Source organism: Formica exsecta, unplaced genomic scaffold, assembly GCF_003651465.1.
Source record: "Formica exsecta isolate Colony F162 unplaced genomic scaffold, ASM365146v1 scaffold96, whole genome shotgun sequence".
Classification (NCBI taxonomy): Eukaryota; Metazoa; Arthropoda; class Insecta; order Hymenoptera; family Formicidae; genus Formica; species Formica exsecta.
In genome coordinates, this window is record NW_021853724.1 from 176,865 (window position 1) to 196,132 (window position 19,268).

General features: G+C 38.6%; 1 long non-coding RNA gene across 1 annotated transcript in view; it reads left to right on the forward strand.

The window, feature by feature from the left end:
• The first annotated feature begins 81 nt into the window (after nt 1-81).
• LOC115245371 overlaps nt 82-19,268 on the forward strand; it is a 161,092-nt gene continuing 141,905 nt past the window's right edge. Inside the window, exons 1-2 of the long non-coding RNA XR_003885518.1 lie at nt 82-395; nt 5,870-6,043. This is a non-coding gene — a long non-coding RNA (uncharacterized LOC115245371). The remainder of the gene's footprint in view (nt 396-5,869; nt 6,044-19,268) is intronic.

Below are 19,268 nucleotides of genomic sequence, written 5' to 3' on the forward strand. Positions count from 1 at the left end.
AATCGTGTTAGTTTTTTACGGCCGACAAGTTTCTCATGACGCCCCACGCGTAATTCGGCGATCCGAGTGTGCCAATTCGGTCCTCGCTTACGTCTCACGCCGCGTACTTTTCAGCCTGGCTGTACGTCAAGCGGCCGCTCGTGGCTGCCGGTGGCGTCCACAGTACAGTCTGCGCGCGTCGCTCCACGGCGGCGCTTCCGGAAAAATCACTTTCGCCGTGCGATAACTTCGCATCGCGGGCACGAATACGGATACTATATACACCAAATCGGGTCAACTTTTTTTTCTCTACAATTTTCTTATCACGCCCCTGGCGCAATATTGCGATTTAACGGCTCGATACGCGACTTCCCCATGCGAGCCGCGCGAAAGTTTTCCTGCCGACTGTACGAGCGGTAAGCATACTCTGAGTTTCGTAGCGTCGAGCGCCTAGTCGCGTCATATGACAATCAGTATCTGTATGTCCAGGGATATCATTGAAAAAAAAAAAAAAAATGGAAAAAAAATAAAAGAAATGTACACGAAGGTGACGATGACGTCAACATGAAAAACAGAAGCGTTTTTACTTCGCTGTAACATGCGTCCGAATGTTCTGCATGATTTGCTCGATTAATTGTTAATATTTTTATTGAACTATCATATCTCTCGTATCAATGTTCGACGTGTACTTTAAAAGAAAAATATATACATATACACGTATATGTATATAATACATGGAGTAGCATATTTCTCAATGCATGATTTCGTCATGCGACATCTATTCGCATCCCACGTATTTTGAACTAAAAGGTAAATGCAAAGTCATCCTATTCTCAAAATCCTTGAAGTCGATGCGAATAATTATCGTGATTACGCTTTAACAGGTCGGTAAAAACGATTCTGGATATCGAATCTGTAATTCAAATGATAATGGCGAAAACTACAAAAATGAACGATGATGATAAAAAATGAATGATGATTTTCTAGTAAATTTGCTCATTTTTGTAATTTTTGTAATTTTCAACCTCGCACTTAAATTACATAATTGATATACCCTCTGTTCTTCTTGTAATTTTATTAATCGAGCTATGATATATTTCTCTGTATGAAATAATTTGATGTTACCATGTATAATTATTATAGTTTTTAAGGCAAAAGCCAATATTGCTTAGTACAATATTTAATGGCACGAATGATGCGACGAAGAATCTTTTAAGATATATATATGTACATTAATTCATAGAGTCGTTTTTAACTTTGATCGATACATCGAAGAATTTCCGATGAATGGTACAATTTTCTTCATATGATAAGATTAAGGTGATGCCGAACCGTCCTGTTTTACCGGCCATAATAATTACACTTTGCAGACAGAAATTTTTTTATTGGTTACATGAAATAAGAAATCCTTTTCCACGATTAAAGTATATACATCAACAAAGTGGGAACCTTGCGCTTTCACGTTAAAAACGAAGAAAATTTAAAAAATTACAGTTTTTTTACCGGCTTCTTGCGTCAGGTCGTAACAATATTTGCTTAATATAAAAGTTTTGCAGTTTGTATGTACAAAATAAGATAGGTTCCCACTCGGAAATGCATGAAAGAATATAAGTGAACGTTTGAAAATATATTTAGAAGCCTAGTAAAAAACATTTCGGTGTGCAAAATTTTTGAAATGTTTTTTACTAGGCTTCTAAATACATTTTCAAACGTTCACTTATATTCATTCATGCATTTCCAAGTGGGAACCTATCTTATTTTGTACATACAAACTGCCAAAACTTTTATATTAAGCAAATATATAATTATTATGGTCGGTAAAACAGGACGGTCCGGCATCCTCTTAAACTATATTAGTAAAAATATTGTTTGTACAACAGGTATTAGTCATTTTAACTGCAATTAATTAATTAGCCAACGAATTAATTATTTATCTCTTTCACACTTATATCAATTTTTTTATTCAAAGCATATTACTGACACTCGTCGATATTGTAGAAATTTATAGTCGTCGAATTTTTTGTCCGTTTTAACGCCAGATGACGTCAGTGTGCATTTGCATAGTTTGAAATATCGGGAGCGGTAAAGACGCAGCAGGGACTGATAATTCTTACATTATTACATTTTGCTGTTTAGTCGTATATGTATGCACTACGGTATCTTTTCACATGGCACACATGTAACCGTAATCGGCCATGAAAACATCGACTCAACGATTTCTTCGTAAGTGATGCACATTTGAGTTTAATCTTTTTGATATACCGGCTTTTCTATCATATGTTTGTTTTAACTTTTGACTGCAAAACAATCATGCTCAGCCATAGTAACGTTACTCGTTTTATCAAGAAACAACGCTATCTTTCTGATAATATATTGTATAATATAAAGAAGGAGAGAAAGAGAGAAGAGAGAGAGAGAGAGAGAGAGAGAAGATCATTGCGCTCTTGCATTTATTATTGTTAATTTCTTCTCTCTCTCTCTCTCTCTCTCTCTCTCTCTCTCTCTCTCTCTCTATCTCTCTCTCTCTCTCTCTCTCTCTCTCTCTCTCTCTCTCTCTCTCTCTCTCTCTCTCTCTCTCTCTCTCTCTCTCTCTCTCTCTCTCTCTCTCTCTCTCTCTCTCTCTCTCTCTCTCTCTCTCTCTCTCTCTCTCTCTCTCTCTCTCTCTCTAGAGAAGAGAGAGAGAGAGAGAGAGAAGATCATTGCGCTCTTGCATTGGTATTTATTATTGTTAATTTCTTCTCTCTCTCTCTCTTTCTCTCTCTCTCTTTCTCTATCTATCTATCAAACTTGTTTATATGATAAAATTGTAATTAAATCAGCAAAAACATTTTTCGTGTAAATAGTATTAACCATTTGTAGCTTTGAAAGAAATTAATCAGCAAACATTTATATCAATTCTCAATTTTTTCTTTTTTTTCTCTCTCTCTCTTTCTTTCTCTTGAACCTACGGTATGTTACCGACACTGTATCCGGGAATTTTATAGCGATATCGCATTCTCTATTTCACTGTCAGATGTCGTCAGGATATACACTTGCTTGCACAACCGCCCGTTTGAATTTCAAGTTTTAAAGCGTCGGATGTGCGGTGTGGTGTGGTGTGTGTGGGACTTATAGTTCTTGTATTATTATTGCTATTTGGTTGTACCATGACCTCCTTTTACGCGGCGCATGCAACTGTATACTAACCGGCTGTGAAAACATCGACCCGAAATGCAAGCGTCAACGACTTCTTCGTAAGTGATGCGCGTTTGAGTTTTAACCTTTTCGATACGGTTGCGAATCCAGAACAAATATGCTCGCACAGTTGGAACATTCGGCTTAAATTCGACATAAATCGCATGTCCCACACAAATTTTTGTGTTAATTTAACATAATATGAATATCTTGAATGGTGACACTAATATTATGTTAATATTTCAACACAAAAAATAAATGCAAACTTCGTAACGATTTGAAAGAAATTTTGTGTAAAATTAACATATTTGTAATGATAAAATTAACTTGGAAAAATATTATTGACAGTCTGTAATCACTCTCACTTCTTTATAGAATAAGATCAACATTTTTTTGTGTAAACTTTAACATATAAATTCTATCATTAATAATACGGAACATATTGTGTAACATTAAAAATAGGTGCATGTTGTGTTATTTTTATACTTTTTTTCAGTTGTTTTAATAATTTACCATTCGAGTCCAATTAACACAACAGCAATATATTAAATTAACACATGAATGTGCTAAATATTTAATATAAAAATTTTAATCTGCATATTTTTTAACAAGAAAACACAAATTTCCCATTTGTGCGTCATTGAATTATGCTAAAATACCCTCCATACCGAGAAAATTACATTGTTCGGTTTAAGAAATAACATTGTCTTTTTGAATATTATGTAACAAGAAAAAGAGACAAATGCGCACACATACAGAAAAAGAGAGAGAGAGAGAGAGAGAGAAGAAATAATTGCGCTTTTGCATTGGTATTTATCGCCATTTACTTAAATATTGACATTAGACATTATAATGAGAGATATTATACTATCACTATATGCATCAAATTAAAAACTCGAGTGAAATTGTAATAATATTAATTTGCAAATATCGTGTAATGTCTTCTCGAAATGCGATGTATCTATTTGCCGAATAAATGGTCCAATAGATATTATCCCAAAGTTTCTTGGTATTGTCTGTAAAGTTTATTGTCTTGTAAATCGCAGCACAAATGTAACGAGATCGAAAATTTGCCCTTTCTTCCGGTATATTATCGTAATGCCACTTCCTTTTACAGGTATATATATATGTGTGTGTGTGTGTGTGTGTGTAAGTGGCAGCTCTCGAGAGCTCGCGAGGTGGATCAACGTGCGTAGATGCGTGTATGAGTGGCTAAATTCGACGTGCATTGGTTCTCGAGCTGCCGAATGCATACGTATACTATACCATCGGACTCGTCTATGTATAATATATGCACACATGACGCGCACATCACGCGCGTTATACACATGTATATACGCATTTACAGCGCGCCAGTGTCCGACGCCTCGTCACATGTACGTGTCAAAATCAATATTTGACGTCACTAGGTTATGATAACGCCGCGGTGTGTCGCAGCCGTGTATGTGTATGTGTGTATGTATGTGTGCGTATAACATCGAGCGGTGCCGGATTTCGCGGAATTTGCGCGTCGCCCTTGCAACGGACGGTGTAAACAATGCGAAACTTTTCCCATTTCGTCCACGGACACCCGTTGCGTTACGTCGCATTTATTGGACATTTTTGAACACTGTCAGAAATATTGTAGACGCACAACGATATCTCGTCGTAGTCACGGAGCAAGGTGCGATAGCGAAGTGACTTTCGACATTTGTCATCGATGCTTCCAGAACTTTTTGCTGCTTGCCAAATCTGTCGATCGTTTTTGTCACAGTTGCTGCGAACGGCAACGCGCACTCTCGGGATCGCTAATTCTAATTCGGATCAATTGATGGGGCAATTAAATGCGCCGTTGTGCATAATAGTTGAAGAGCGAGAAGTAAAAGCTTTCTTGATTGAAAAATTATGGAAGAACTCTATGTACAAGAAAATCCTTAAGGATGTATATCATGTCAAAACATTGACAAAAGCATGAAAATTTCGTAGACTGTTCTACTATTTCTTTTGAGTATCTGTGCAAAATCTGAGCACAATTCTCTTAACGGTTTAGAAATTATTTAAATTTAAAGTTAGTATTGATTTTTATGAGAAATCGCGTATTGTAGCACTTATTGACAAATTTGACAAGGAAAAAACATTGCCAACGAAATAAAAATTTGCACATATATTAAGAAAACTGTAATAAATATTTGTGTAAAATTTGATTTAGATCCATTTGCTCGTTTAAAAATTATTTACTTAAAATTGTAGAAAAATATTATATTTCTTTCTTTCTCTTTCTGCAAATTATTCTTTTTTTTTTTTTGTTTCTTGCAGTTGATTTCAGGCGGTATTCACGATCAAAAGTTTCTGTCATAAATTAGGAAAAATATTAATTGCAACTATTTTCTTTTACGAAGACGTTAAAAATTATATTATTTTGTGATGCTTTAATTCTTTTTATAATCCGGATTTATTTTTCAAACAATATAAACATAGGAAATATGGTTTTGTTTTTTTCAATTTTGGCAGTTTTTTGCTACTATTGTACAGCCAAAACATCTTTAAAATTCGATAGTATTAAAAACAGCATCACGCAGAGACAATAAAATTTTACGAAAAAGACGTCTACGTGAAAAAGATACATTCAAAAAAATACATTTAATTTCGCGATTTATTTGTTAACATACTATTTATATATAAATATATTTCCTTATTATAATAATCTTAATAAGAGAAAATATTATATTTGTTACAGTTGGATGTATATTAAAATCGCAAATTTTACGTTGGAACACATGTAGCGGATATCTTTTCATTCAAGGGAGCCAGGCAAGTTCATGGTCGCTATTTTCGGCAGAGAGGAGAGAGTAGGATCGAAGCGGTGGCGAAAGTAGTGGAGCCGGGAGGAGTCAGCCGCAGCGAAGTAAAGGTAAAATATAGAACTGCCACCTGTTCGACTGTACCGCTAGCGCATTGTGCCGCGGGCTTTTTCTACTACGAACCAAAAGATTATCATTGCAAACCGAGTTTCACGTCTATATCTCGACTCTTCGTGAAATTTAATTGCTGCATGAAATTGTATGGGAACGTTTTAACAATATTAATTACGCTGTCCATGTTGAGTTCAACGTTGCTGCGTTGATTTTGATTTCAACTATGTAGACGATATGTTCCGATAGTTGCTAAATTCGATGCAACTAAAAATCTCATTGGCGTGTTTTTTCTTGATTATTTAAAAATTCAACATATTTTGATACGCTATATTGTTAATTATTTACATTCTCAATTCGAATAGTTCAAACGTTTTTCGTTCAAGTGCATCGATGATATCAAACTTCTTCTTTTAAATCAATCAATTTTTTAAATTAAAAATTAAACTTCTCTCTCTCTCTCTCTTTCTCCGATTTAGAATATTTTAATGCATCTTTTGCAAGATGTGTTGTTACATACATTCAAGATGGAATATATTGTACTATGTACGCGGATGTAATCAAGAGAACGTCTGTTATCGCCTTTAATTAATCGCGCTCGCTTGTCGATTTGCTTCTTGAGCGAGGACACACGTCTCGTATTATGCATCGTACTACTTTCGTTTCTCTCGCTTCCTCTGCCCTCTCTTTTCCTCCCTACGTTTCTATCATTCCCAGCACTCCGACAATTCTCCACGCATGGCCTGCCACGTTTTTCGTGCCGTTCATGCCTATTTTCCGGCGAGCGATTCGGTCGACGACGCGATTTTCCTGCACGCGGCATATTTCCCTCGCTGGTTATATCCGCAGACATTGCATTGATTCACATATATATCCCGATGTCAGTTTCGATGACGGGTGTAAATCTGTGTCTTATATATACGAAGTCTTACAATATACCAAATAATTCAGAGAAAATTGCCTGAATAAAATTCGGTTTAACGAATTATACGTAGTACTAGTATAACAATAGTAAATACAATTGTCATTATTGAATTTGTTGCAATAATTACTCTCTTTAACATTTATCCAAAATAATTTTGTTACGCAACCTTTCGTTAATAGGCAATTAATTTTAAAAATATTTATATACAATTAAACGTCATTATTATGTAAAAAAAAAAAAAATTGGTTGCTGTGTCCTATATAAAACTGCAAGAGGAGATAAATTATTTAATATCAAAGTCTTTTCAAAGAAAAGTTATTTAAATGAAGCATCTTTTTTCATTGTTTTCATGCGAGGATATACTTTTCCGCGAAATTCGCGCTCGCTCGTGTTTCCACCGTACATATATTGCATCTTCCGGAATGGTACGTGCGTTCGATACGCATACTGCGTACGTACATGCATACACGCGCACTACGATCATATTCTCTTCGATTGTAGAGTCGCTCCAGCAGGCGCGCGCGGTTGATTCTCTCCTCTCGGAAATCTACGTACGCGCGCACGTGGATGTCGATAGTGTTTGTGTGTGCTGCAACACGCATACGGGAATGGTAGACGCAAGTAGACAGGAATCTATCGAGTCTTCTCTATTGCAACAGATGCCTGTTGCTACGCGGCCCGAGCGACGCTATCACGTTTTCGGCTCCTCCGCTTCTCGAACTTCTGCCTGCCTTTGCCTCCGCCGATCCTCCTTCCCCGCCGTCCTCCCCCCTCCCCCCCCGCCGTTACTCACGAAGAAACGTTTTTCGCCCTTTTTGCCACGTGATCGGGCATTGACCCTATCCCCGACGTAGCTCGGGGGTGGAAAGCACGAGGCGCAGCAGCAACGACGACGAGGCGACCGCTTCCTTCCCCTCTCATTTTTTCCTCTCTCTTTCTTTTTTCTCTCTCTCTCTCTCTCTCTCTTCCTCTTTTTTTTCTCTACGGAAGACAATACTTTCGAACCAACGAAGCGATAACAATCGTGATCTCGGGATAAATGGTACTAATCGGTGATTAATTGATTGTGTAGTTTACGGTCGAACGGCCTTTGCTGCTTTATGCGAGCGATTCGAGCGTCGTTAATTATGCGAAGTGGACTTTAGGAATGACGAAAAAGTCGACGAAAATATAACCCTTTCTTTTATATATCGAAACAACCAACGTTTTTGCTCGAAAGATCAAATTATATATGATGCCGCGTATATTATACCGTATCGTAAGATTTTGCTAATTAGCAGATGGTAATTATAATTATGATTATGACTAAGGAATATACGTATTGGTGGAGGGATGGGAGAAGACGAAACGTACATTATTTTATAGCCAGTTACGTAACTAATTACTTTAACGCGTCGATATTGTCGAGCAAGTCTGCAGAATTTTATCCGTCGAAAATTACTTCTTCATAATCTTGTGCATAACCTGCACTAATATATTTAGAATTTCTGGAAGCTGCTATCTCCTCCCCTTACGCAATACTGCGGAAATAGATCCGCATTTGGAAGTGAAACAGAATCTACCATTCGAGTGGAAGACATAACACACTTTTACGTAATAGTATTTCATTGTATTATTATAGATTACATATAATTCTGAGAATGCACAATTCAGATCACATTCTTCAAAGTTTGTTATCCAATAATAATGTTCTTGCGCAATATAGTAAGTTTAAATTATTTTAAACCGATAATCGCATGCAAGATTATAAATGTGGTCGTTAAGCGAATTTTCCTCCGCCAGGTCCATAGAATATATATTATAATAAAAGAACTTCTTCATATCTTTTACAGAGATATCAATAATATATGCATATAGAATACAATGATCTATTATTTTGATGTAAATTTTACTTCTGTGAAGGGACTGTTATTAGTTATTACATTCGTTAGACATATATTGCTTACATTCTTATGATGGATTTTATCATATGTTTATATTGATAGACACGTTTGTCTGTATTCGTATATAATTAATTGTACTTCAAATATAAAGGTATAATTTTTTTTTGTATGCTATATATGCAGGTTCAAAATTATTACAATTTGATAAAAGATATAAATATTTTTTATTCAGTCACAACAAAAATAGGAAATAAAAAAGATTTATCACAAATTATTGATAAACATTTTTATACTTTCTACTTTTTTTAAAACATAATAATCGAAGTTAGTTTTACACTTGAGAATTTCTCCATATCTGATAATAAATAGTCCAAGCGTAAAAGGATTAATACGCAAGTACACTTGAACATGAGATCGGAGAAAAAGATCGCTTGCATTAGATGAAATCGAACGTGTCGTTCAGCGGCGTCTTGGCGGAATACGGTCTGCGCCGAGGGATCAAGCCGGATCATCCTTAGCCGGGCGATGCAATCTAAGGATCGGGCTCGCATTTCGAGATCGAGCGCGTCTGTAAAAGAAAAAGACAAAGGAAAAGAAAGAGAGAGGTCCGTTCGGTTCCGCTGCTGAAGCTGCCGTGCCGTGCCGCGCCAAGAGAAAGAAAAGAGTGTAGCGTCCCGCGCGCGTAATTAAGGACCAAAGCGATGGGTATGGGGCGGAAAAGCCGGAGGAAGAGAGAAGACGAAGGGGCGGTATTTGAGGAGAGGGTGTATGGGGTGTAGACATCGATCGGGCCAGGCATGTGTAAGCGTGCACGTGCACGCGCATCGTACGTGTACACACAACCACCATACGCCGCCACCTGGCCAGTCCCGCGTAGGCAAGATAGTGCGAGTCGCCGGAACAAGGGCGGCGTGAAGGCGAAGCGAGGGGATGCGGAGGAAGTGTAGCGGCCAGAGCCGCGCGAGGTGGAGAGGCCGAGGGTGGTTCGGTTGGCCCCGAACCTACCCTAAATCGAAGAAGCATGGGACACACCCTGGAAGAAAATGGGAAGTGGGGTAGTTGGCGTGGGTGGCCGGGCAAGGATGGGATACCTCCGTACGCTTTCTCTCTCTCTCTCTTTCTTGGGCTCGGTTTCGGTCTCGCTCTCGCTCTCGTTCTCTTTCTCGCCTTCGTCTCATCTCCCCCCTCCCTCGTACTCGATGCTCTCCTGCTGCCTCATCCTTCCTCTTCCACCTGCCGGCCCTGCTGCTCATCCTCCTCCACCATCCCCCTCCTTCCACCGATATCTTATTTCGTTCTCTCACCCTTCTCTCACCACGAGCGAGTTGCCTCACCCCACCGAACTGACTGAAGGCGCCCTCGTCCCCCTGTCCTCCGTTTTCAATCCCGCGCCCTCCGCCGTCGACACGCCAATGAGGGCTACCCCGCGACAGGGCAGGTGTGCGAGCCACAATGGAAGACGCTATAGAGATAGCCGCGTAAAGAGAGAGGATCGATGGACCCGCGAGTAGCCGCGAGCGAGAGAGCGACTGATGCTTTTCCCGCGCAACGAAGAAAGAGAAGATCGCGGAGAAGAGTTTGCGAACGGAAGCGAGAGGGCGGAAGAAAGAACGAGGACGGACAAAAATAGAAAGAAACAGAGACGGAAAGAAAGCTCGAGAAGGAAGAACACCGCGAGAAAAAGCGTGGAGCGAGAATGAGAAAGGAAGAAAGACAGATAAAGGAGGAAAGAGAGACAGAGAAAGAAAAAGGCGGGGGGTGGGGGAGAGGAAAGGAGAGAGGAACGGAGGAAAGGAGCAAGACGAAAGGAACGAGATGATGTGCACGAGAGCGCCAGAGAAAGAGGCAGAACAGGACAGTGAGCGGCGGCAACGCCCATTTTTTGATAAGCTAGTTACCCGCCGCCACCTTGCCGCGAAAGGGGCAGAGGGTAGCTCTCCGGCACAAGGCGGCAAGAGGCGCGGTGGCAGGAGGTCGAGTTGGCCGAAGGGTGCTGGAGGGAAGGGGGGGGGGGGGGGGGACGGGGGAGAGCAAGTAGGAGCGAAGAGGGGTGGTACAGGGAGAGGAAGGTTGGGTACGCGGCGGGTGTCGGGTTCTACGGAGATCAATAACTGCATAAAAATAAAGTGAGGCTCTGGCCCGCTACCTTTAACCCACCGCCCCCCCCTCCCCCTCTCCCAACCGAGTTCTCCACCTTCACCTTTTCCTCCACCTCCGCGACGGCGACGGCAACGGCGGCTGCCTCGTTCTCCTTCGTTCGACGCCCCCTCCGCGGCCCCCGTTGCCTCTCGCTACGCAGCAACGTCTTTCCAACACTATGCTATCCCTCCGTCGTCGCGCTCACCCTCCCCCCATGCCATCACAGCCTCCCGGCCTCCTGCCTCCGATGAGGATCTGGAGGTTATTGCCTGTATTTTCTTAAGGGATGAATTCTCCGCAAGAACCGGTACCGCCACCTTCGCCAATTTCCTCGTCGCGAGGTGGGCAAGTGGCTGGAAGTTGGGGGTGGCGCTCGCGAGAGATTGGGTAAGAAGGTGTTAGCGGTTGGTGCTGTCGGTCCGCTTCCGGTGTACGTAGCTCGTTAAGGATCCGGGAGAGACATGACGAGGCACGACGGAAGGGATTGATCAATTTTCTGATGGAGATGTGATGCCGGACGAATCGCATTGTCTGCGGACGTGACGTTTCAAGCGCATGGCGATCCATGAGCGAGAATGGAGGGTTTGAGGATGGGCACGCGGGATGGAAAAATAGGGAAAATTTGTATTCAAATATTTATCGAAGGAAATACGTCGCCGCGTTTCATTGGGATTGATTAAACACACGCGGATAGCGTGTAAGACGCGCGAACTAGCGACAATTGAGCGGGAATCGAAATGTTTGCGAAATTTCTGATCGGGCGATATGCGAGTCCACGATGCCTCCAAGCATGATAGCGATATTTTTTTAACGTCCGTACATGTACGGGCATACAGCATATACAATTCTATATACATATAGAGTGTCTGTAGACACTCTCTCTATGGAAAGCATAGCCTTGTTGGGTATGCCAACTCTACACATTATTTGAATTATACGCGAGATGGTTAAAGATAAATTTTCGGATGTTTTAGAAAAGAGGGATGGGTAGAATTCCTAAATAAATTTTTAAAATTAGATTTCTTTTCTTGGCGACCATTTTAAAAAATTTCTTAACACATCACAACGTATTTTTCTATTCTCATAATAAACTACGTTTTTTTTTTTTTTTCATTTATCCGTCATGCACCTATATAGCGCGCAAACCGCGTATACAACCGAGAGAATCACGATTCTGTACGCTTCGAAAGCAACAAGTACTTAGGTACGATCCCTCCGTAGGAAACCTAAAGAGCTCCCCGCAAGGGAAGTTAAAAACAAAGTTGCGACGATTCTCTAGCACTGCGATTACATGCTCAATAATAAATTACTGTTGTCAAAGAGTTTGGCTCCGACGAGCCTAATCATTTCTTGCGTGTGTTACAAATAAATGCGTTCAACGTTGCAATGATACTGCGAGGTCTGACTCACGCATAACCTTCCTCGCTATTGCAATTTTTAAAAAGTGAGAGTCTTTTAAATAAATTTGACATATAGTATATATTATTTCGTTAAAAACTAAAATAGAAATATTTCTTTGATAAATATATCGAAACATATTTTAAACAATTTTCGAACAATAGCTTTTGTGAATTAAATTTTAAAAATGCAATTAGATAATAATATTTTATTCTTGAGTTAATTTCAGGTGGATTCTACTTTTGCAAATTTTTATAATTTGATTACTGGAATGTTTATTAAAATTTCAAAATTTATAGAAAATACATTAAATCACATACACACATATATTTTGGTACAGTAAAAGCTACTTTAATTTTTAAATAAAAATATGTAGTGTTTATTACAAATAAAAAAAGCTTTTTTATGTGTATATTGAAGGTTCTATATACACACATACACATACACACGACATATTCTATTATAATAACATGATCTAGGTTTGCATATAATATACATAGTGCTGTGATGAATTAAAAATTAAAAAAATATATAGCACGTTTTTGTTTTCTCGGGAAATTTAATAACGTTTCAGGATAATTATTAGTGAGATAGCTCCAAGAGAGCCGATGCTATCCGTGTTTTTTCCCAAGCGACGGTTCCGGATTTGCTGCCCACGAAAGCCGCTCATCTATCGAACAGCACTTCCTTCACGATAAAGAAATTAAAGGCGCAGTAGTTTTTTGCCAGCAAACGTACTACGTTCGCGAGAGCTATGCTAAGCTTTTTTTTTCTCTTCTCTTTTCGCGGACTGTTATCGTTTACAGGGTCAATTCCCTGCACGCACATGCCGACACATGCACACACATCTCTCATACAACACCCTTTCGCGAGTCGTATCGACCGCGAGGAGCGGCGAGCAACGGTCTTTCTTTTTTACGTACGAAAAGCAATTTTGCAGGCCGCTCGTAATTCAGTAGCGCGAATAAAAGTGCGCGAGGGGTTGGTCGGCGAAGGGGCAAACGTGAAGGGAACAGGGGATAGATGGGAAGTATCCGTTGCGCGTTGCGATATAAACGCAGGTATTCTGGAATTAAGGATATGCGTATATTGAGCCACTCTAGTATCGTATTAAGGCAAAGGTCTGTACTAGGTACGTGCCTTTTCGGATGCCGATCGCAGCACAAAGTGGTCATTACGGTTAGCTTAAATGAAAAACAATGCGGTGCACCGCCGAAAAAGAGAGAGAGAGAGAGAGAGAGAGAGAGACTGCGGTGTATTCGCGAATTTCAATTCAAGCTTTGTCGTAGGCCATGCGATTAACTCATTTGTGGCTGAATTAATTAGGGAACATCCCTGAGTTTCCATCTCGGTTTCGAATAAAATTTTGCAAGTAGAAGCAGCTAAAATATAGGATATATTTTTCATTCTTTTTCCCTCTCTCTCTCTCTGTTCAATAATTTTTCTATTTTTCCATTGCTTCAGAGAAAATATTATAGTTAATATTTATAAATAATTAAAATAATAATTAAATAATTAAAATGAGATCTAAACCAGCTTTAAATATAAAAAAATATTCAACAAAAATCTGCAAAAAAACTGTTTTTAAAAATTACGAAAATTGTATATACTAGCATTTAAAGTGTATGTAATTTTGATATTTTTCAATTAATTATTTATGTATATGTAATTAATTATTTATGTGTGTTGATAAGAAGATTTTTGCGTATTATTGATAAGAAATGAAATATAATACAAATGTGTGATGAGAGCATTATCATAATTAGAAAATTAATTTCACATCTTATGCATTTCTCTCTTAAATAAAAAGCACGTTTTGTCGTTAAAATATGCGAGGAAGGCACGATCGCGGGAGAAATTTTTTAGCCCTTCCTTCGAGACAAGTACTCGTGCGCTCGGTGTGTCTCGAAAGGGCTATGAAGGAAAGAGGGGTCTCGTCGCCCTTGAGTCTACGCACGATGCTCGTACATAAATCACGTAGTAGGGGTAGGTCAGTACGGGCTATTCTCGGAGGGTTGAAACTTTTAGGAAGGGAGCAGTCTGCGAACCGCTCGAACACGCAAATTTAGGGTGGGTCGTCTCCCTTCGTGAGACACATAAGTTTCGCCCCCGCCGTGCACTTGAAAACCAGCGGGAATGAAAAAAAAGATTTCGTCTGAGAAACATATGTGAAATTTCTGTTATTGCATCGTATCTATATTTATATACATATTTATTTATATCTATTATGTATGCTCTGTTATTAACAAAGAGATTAAGTTACAAAAGCCAAAGCGGAATTATATATATAATACCCTTTATTTAGAATATATTTTTATTACTGAATCGCAGATTATATTTGTAGATACGATTATTGTGTGTGATTGAAGAATTAGTTTTAATTTATTTTTGAAAATCAATAATTTACAGAGATAATTTTTTTCTTATTAGATTTTTAATTTCTGCAAAAGAGTACAGAGTGTACGTTTATTTGCTTTAACATAAAAAGGTATAAAAAAGATCTCGAGGGGGATAATACAGAAGAATTAATATGTCTATAAACTAAATAATATTTGTAAATGCATAGCTCCAGAAAAAGAAAACTGTTATCTTTTTAAAAACAGCATTCGCATCATTTCATTTAAATTTAAATAAAATTATGTACTTTTATGTAAAGTTATATTTTCCACTTAAAAAACGAATAAACTGTCTAGTTTATATAATAGAAAATATCAAACAGAAGTTAGTGACAAAGGCAAAGTGATAATTTTCAATTTTACACCGTGAAACTATTCCTTTTTAATCAATCTTGTACGTATCTTTTTTTTTTTATTTTTGTTGTGTGTTGCACTTTTACGAGAAATAACATCATTCGACAAATAAAAATATATTGTGCTCCCGCGCCGCGGATTTAATAAAACATTTATTTACAGTTTATCACGAGCAAAAAAAATTGCCGCGCTGGTATTCGAGAGATGGAGAGAGATTTTAGCAGCCCGGCATGTTCGCCCGAAAATAATGTAACTCTTTCATCTGTTCTGGATTACACTGTCGAGGCTCGTCCGAAAAAAGGCACGCACTCGTGACAGGACCGTGCTATGATGTGCGGGAAAAAAATAAACAATACCACAGTGTTTTTATGATCCATTCAACGATTCTTTTTCTCTCTTTGTTTCGTAGATTAAAAATCACATTTTATCGTTTCGCAATTTACGCGATGAAAATTGCAACACTAAATTTTTTAAAATAAGCTTGATAAAATGTCATTGTGCGTGCGTTTAAGGATAAATGGCATGATGCGTTACAAAACTGATACATAAAAAAAAACATTATCGTAATATAAAAATATATCGTCAAAACAAATTTTTAATGTGAATAAAATTTAAATCGCCGGTTTAAATTATTTTTATTTTATAAAAAAAATGCACACCACGTAAAACGAAGTCTCGAAACAGATGGCACAAATTTGGGCTGTTTGGTTTTTGAACGAAATTATGAAAAAACGCATATGGTGCTAATATCTATTATTGCATTAAATATACCATAATTGCGAGGAGTGTCGCTATTCGGCATTAGCCACACGAAGCGACACTACCACAATGATCGCTGTTAACGAATCATTACTGGAAAAGTGCTCTCCTCGTTTACAGTTGCTTTGTGCGGCATCATACCGACGCGTTATCGTAAAACAAACTATGCTTTGGCGACATTTACATTGCGCGATGGCAAAATAACAATTACGCTCCCGCTGGTCGGTGAGGCGATCCCCGAAACTACAGCGAAATGTGATTAGAGTACGTAGATGGGTCGCGTTGTAAACCTACCGCGTGTTATTTCAACGAATTTGCGCGGAAGTTGTTGAAATTTCGAACAACTGATGGCCGCCGTTATGTGCTGGATTATTGACGAAATCGTAAATTAGTAAAGTTTATTACACTTTCTACACGGCGTTACCTGTCACGGCGGTATTTCGGTAGAATAATTGATTAATTATTCCAACGTAATGACGCGAATTTTTTATAATACATGAAAAACGTATGGAAAAAAATACACCGTCTTTTTAACAGCTTGCCATGAGAGACTCTGTGATTATTTTATTAGACATCCAGAAATCAAATGTTATTAGATTTATATATCACACACGTTATAAAATCAAATAAAAAAAAACATAGGAAAACTAAGAATATTTTACAAAAATTGTGCTTTAAAGAGACTTAAGTTTAATTTATTCTTTCATTCGCAGTTAATTATAATTGACTAGGAAAAATATGTTTATATTTTTTTTTTTTTGATTCAGCGAATAATATACGCATAACGGGACGAGATCCCCCGCTTGCGGATAGGTTCTTGATTGTCGACGAAGAAAAAGAACGTCTCTCGTTGGCGCTCGATGCCGACGAGAAAAAAAAAGGTGTGCCGATACAGGTCGTTGAGCAGCATCCTATAGGACCCTAACCCGGAAGTAAAGGCATGCATACGCATCCGCGCGGCTGGATAACAAATCGGCCATGGCGCTAAGAGAGAGACAGTAAAAGTTTTCCTCAGAATTTTCCCGACGCATTATTGCCGATCGGTTTTGTGTGATTTTTCGCAAAGATGAGCGGCTTAATGCGTGTGAAATCTGTACTTCGCGATACTCTGAACCTCTTGCATTTTTCGCAGCGGAAAGTATATAGCATAACAGTTTTTACGATACGATAGTTTTGAATACGGTAAACGATAAAGTCCCACGTTATCTTAGATCGATATCTATATATACGTCGCTACAGCGTAATATTAACGTCTACCATACACTCGACACACGTATATGCCATATAACAAGACACCTGTAATAAAGTAGAATAATTATAAAAATTAATTATTGAAATAACCAATATTTAATTTATATATCTTATAATATGTGTTTCTTTTTTATTTCTATTTCGGTCAGACGGTAAACTTTTTATGCTCTTGACCATGTGTGTACACAAATTGTCAGCACATGACAGACCCACAAGTGGGTATCGCGGGATTCTACACGGCGTTACCTGTCACGGCGGTATTTCGGTAGAATAATTGATTAATTATTCCAACGTAATGACGCGAATTTTTTATAATACATGAAAAACGTATGGAAAAAAATACACCGTCTTTTTAACAGCTTGCCATGAGAGACTCTGTGATTATTTTATTAGACATCCAGAAATCAAATGTTATTAGATTTATATATCACACACGTAAAATCAAATAAAAAAAAAAAACATAGGAAAACTAAGAATATTTTACAAAAATTGTGCTTTAAAGAGAGTTAAGTTTAATTTATTCTTTCATTCGCAGTTAATTATAATTGACTAGGAAAAATATGTTTATATTTTTTTTTTTTTGATTCAGCGAATAATATACGCATAACGGGACGAGATCCCCCGCTTGCGGATAGGTTCTTGATTGTCGACGAAGAAAAAGAACGTCTCTCGTTGGCGCTCGATGCCGACGAGAAAAAAAAGGTGTGCCGATACAGGTCGTTGAGCAGCATCCTATAGGACCCTAACCCGGAAGTAAAGGCATGCATACGCATCCGCGCGGCTGGATAACAAATCGGCCATGGCGCTAAGAGAGAGACAGTAAAAGTTTTCCTCAGAATTTTCCCGACGCATTATTGCCGATCGGTTTTGTGTGATTTTTCGCAAAGATGAGCGGCTTAATGCGTGTGAAATCTGTACTTCGCGATACTCTGAACCTCTTGCATTTTTCGCAGCGGAAAGTATATAGCATAACAGTTTTTACGATACGATAGTTTTGAATACGGTAAACGATAAAGTCCCACGTTATCTTAGATCGATATCTATATATACGTCGCTACAGCGTAATATTAACGTCTACCATACACTCGACACACGTATATGCCATATAACAAGACACCTGTAATAAAGTAGAATAATTATAAAAATTAATTATTGAAATAACCAATATTTAATTTATATATCTTATAATATGTGTTTCTTTTTTATTTCTATTTCGGTCAGACGGTAAACTTTTTATGCTCTTGACCATGTGTGTACACAAATTGTCAGCACATGACAGACCCACAAGTGGGTATCGCGGGATACCAGAACACGCATGAGAGAAGGAAATGGGAAGGACCGTGGGGAAGGAGGGAGAGCGCGTATTGAAAAGGGTTGCAACGAGTGTACAATACTTTTACGTGACGTCAATCTTTGTCTATTTGTTCGCGCATTACGTAGATCCGTGCGTCGAGATACAAAAGTACGAAAATTACTCGCGAACAAATAAATCGTCGCTTTCAATTGCTGCCAGAATGAGACGTTTTAATATATCAAATGTCGCTCGATAGTTTATTTCTCGTTTTATCACAAACGCAAACATATATTATCGTTAAGCGGAAAATGTCTTTGGAAATGTTGAGACAATCGATATATTACGTGGCATATTTTGTCTAAATAAATTACGTAGGAAAGTGCGTGTGTTACGTTACAATTGTACTTAGATTTATTTTTAGATTTTAGATAGATGGATAGATTTTATTTTAATACGCTCTCTTTGACGTCACTTTTTTAATCGACGTTGACCGGTGGCGGATTCCTCAAGACGGAAATCGGCCGTCAATTACACTTCCACAAGAATGCTCGTTTCCCCTAACCGACAGCTTCCGAGAAATATTGCGAACAACTCGACAAATCGCTCGCGGCAATAAAGGGCGAGTAACAAAATGAACTCCGCTCGGCGACATCTAAAATTTTTTTCCCCGCTTAGTCGTTACCGCGGAATACCTCGAAGGCCCGGGGTGTCCCGGTGGAAAGACGAACGGGGAGAAAGAGAGAGCGTATACGCATGGCGGTAAGGCGGCGAGGCAGAGAAAGCGAGAGAGAGAGAGAGAGAAACGGCGGGAGGGAGAGAGAGAGG